Here is a 3,354-nt window from a genome sequence, read left to right on the forward strand (position 1 = left end):
AATCGTTCAGATCTTGGTCTCCTTCTGAGCAGACAACCACAAGTCAGCTCTAGGCTCTATAAAACAAGTCTCTTACAGGCTGTTTAAGTATTACCTTAACCAAAACAAACAGCTCCATTTTAAGGTCAGCATGCCCAAGAAAAGGTGAATAACATGAGTAGCTGCCGCTGCTCTTGTTTCTACCTGCTGCTGCTGAGGACATGATGTAGAGTGGACCTGCTCAGAGAGCAAACCGGGCTCTCATACTCCAGTGCACGCTCCCAAACAGGGCAGTTTTTGGAAAGCAAAACCTATCATTCTACACAGCAACAATGAAAAGTCTCAAGTGGCATCAGATTTTAAAAGCGAGGCTCCCTATGGCTAACTCGTTGGCAGAACAGGCAGCTCCATTCTTTTTTCCTGTCCGTTCAATGGCACAGCAAGCCACAGAAATGCAAGCTGTTCAAACTTCACAGCATGCAGAAGGAACAAACGTGCTGTAAATACGTTGTCTGCCTTGCCACAAGAGTAAATGAAGGTATCAAATATTTCCAACTGCTCACCTTTCAAACAGAAAAAAAAAATGTTGTTACTCAAAGGAAAAAAAAGTTGCTGAAATGTGGAAATTCAAAAATGACTCTTGAGAAACATGCAGTCTACTAGCAAGTACTAGCAAAACACAGAAAAGGTTCAAAAGAAATCAAGAACAATCCCACCTACTAACCCCGACTTAACTTTATAAATATTTTTTATGTAGCTGCTTTCCATCTTGATGAGCATTGTCATTGCTTCTAAGCAAAATTAAGAGGAAAAGCTTTAAATAACCATTTTCAATAGTGAATGTGTGTCACTAGGGCAAAAAGGGGTTTTTTTTTGTAGAACAACAAAAGAACTACTCTTCTTCTGCCGTAGAAGAATATTTCCAAATGGCAGCAGCGGTTTTTATTACAAAAAATCCTATATTTTGAAAAATAAAATACGCTTTCAGGACCACAAGGCCCTTCAAGTGAGATAGCAATAGCAGCTGATTTCAAAACCAAAAGAAATGAGAGTAATTCTGCTGAATTTTCTTAGATAAGCACCAAACCATCTCAAAAAAAAAAACACAGCGGTACCTGTAAGCACATGGAGAGTCCCTTGCAAGGAGAGATGCACAAGGACTACTCTGAGCAAGAAAAACAGGAAATATCAGATTAGATGGTTATCTATGAGAGAAAGGATGCCTCTCGTCACAGAATAACTTAGGTTTGAGCCTTGCTCAGAGCAGGGCTAAGGTCCCACTTGGGCCATCAAGATTTTTCATTTACACACATGGCAGTAGCTTATTCCTGGGACCTCCAAGCCCTAAACAAACTACGTGACAGCCCAGGCAGATTAAGTTACTTTGTGGGGCTATTTAGTGTGACAATAACAGAACTACGTATTTTTGCTGAGACCAGACCTTCCTGAACAAGGAGGATTCAGTGATAATATTTGTGGACACAGAGTTGAAGTTCTGGGAAAGTTTTCTTACGTCTCTGGTTTGTGTTTGATCATAATCCTCTTCTGAATTCAGAGGCAGGCTGGCAAGTAAGCAAACACTTTTGATATTCATATCTGAAAACATGTTGCTATTTATTCATCCCAAGTATTTTACAAACATCTATAAGCACCTGTTAGTGGAGCTGTACCCCACTAACCCAACACACAGCATCTTAAAACAGAGGAAAGGAGGAAGAAAGAAAAAGCAGCAGCCTTGAGACACTATTTTTAAGACTTAGAAGAAAAAATAAAAAGCACCAAAAAACTAGCTACATATTTTAGGGAGTTCTAAAGAGCATTTTTTCACTGCAAAAGTGACAGACAATTACCCAGAGAGGGCCTCAATAACATTTGGGACATTTTGAGCTGCAAAACAATACACTAGGACTGCAAAATAATATATTTTAGGTTTACAAGCTTATTTCTGGCTCGCAGATAAATTAAAAACTCAACTACAGTGCTTGCTTGGCCAACTTCCATTTGTAATAGAAATTGTTTCTAAAAATGACTGCATTATTTAGAAGACAACTTTCTAAAAGCTTCAAAATGTATTTTAGACAAGAGCCAGGATTGCTGAGACTCCAGATCTATGGTAGTTAATAAGAAAACCAGGATACATGTCCATGAATTTAGCAGTCCCAGCACTCTAAACAAGAGTTCACAGAGCACATACAAATCTGCCGTCAACTGCTGTTTATAAAGATTTTATCAAGCGTGTGCTGCTAGCGTGAAAAGGACAGCCATCACCCCCAGCAAGACACAAGCACAGTATTAAGTTGTTAAACACAGTTTAATGGAAGATACCAGCTGAGATAAAAGCCCCGGGAAAGGACACCACAAGAGCAGATAGGTCTTCCTCGGCAAAAATCCAGGTAGAAATTACAGAACATAGAACAGAGATCATGCTGAGCAGTAGCTATTGCTTTAGAGAATTAATTTAACTTTGCTAATCACTGCTAAAATAAGGGTTTGTTTCCCCATGAATGGATGAACTTGTTTAGGACACAGTTGTCAGGAACCAAGACAAAACTGTAAATATTTGCGGTCCTTCCTAATCGTGCTGCTGATTCCCCCAGGTTAGCAAGTGTAATCTTTAACAAGTCACAGGGCAACGAGGTTGCAACAGCCTTTAGCATTAACTGCTATTGCACGCGGTGGCACCACTTCCTTCCCTCTCTGCCCTGGTAACTGCTCCAGCCAAGGGCCCTGCAGCCTCTCCAAAAGAGGAAGCTGCTCTTGCTCTGCCCAAGTTTTGCAATGCCCAGTCATGCTGCCCAGCCAAGCCTGTAACCTATGAGCTCAGGCCAAGTCACACCAAGAGGAGAAAGTTTAGTTTCTGCCTCAGTTGTAGTGAAGATACTAAACATAAACTGAATTGTAGTAAAGATTTGCTATACCTCACAAGCTGTAAGAGCCAGAAGCTGAGCTCAGTTTTAAGCTCCTTTCCCAAGTTTGATGGAAGGTGCTATGAGGATTACTCCTCAGAGGACAAGTTACCCATCTTGCCTTGGTCCCATTTATCAGGAAATTGTTATCTTTAGACCTTGAACTGAAGACAAAAAAACAAAGCTGTTACAGTCCTCCCCCTCTTCCACCTCAGCATGCACGAAGCTGCGTGCATGGAGGATGCGTAGCCAGATCTGCTTCTCACCAGGTCTGCTTCTCACCTGCTCAGAAGGACCAACTAAAAACTGTCCCCTTGCTGGTGCCTGTACACCTATTCATTGTCTTTCCAGCACTTTGTTTCTTCTAGTGGAGAAGTCACCACATAGAAAGAATCTAGCCTGCGAGAAGCTATAAGAAAATAGCTTTTATTTTCAAATCTCATAGAAAAATCTTAACAATGGCTGAAGA

This window comes from Nothoprocta perdicaria, unplaced genomic scaffold (genome assembly GCF_003342845.1).
Source record: "Nothoprocta perdicaria isolate Ctin4 unplaced genomic scaffold, notPer1 scaffold_35, whole genome shotgun sequence".
Taxonomy (NCBI): domain Eukaryota; kingdom Metazoa; phylum Chordata; class Aves; order Tinamiformes; family Tinamidae; genus Nothoprocta; species Nothoprocta perdicaria.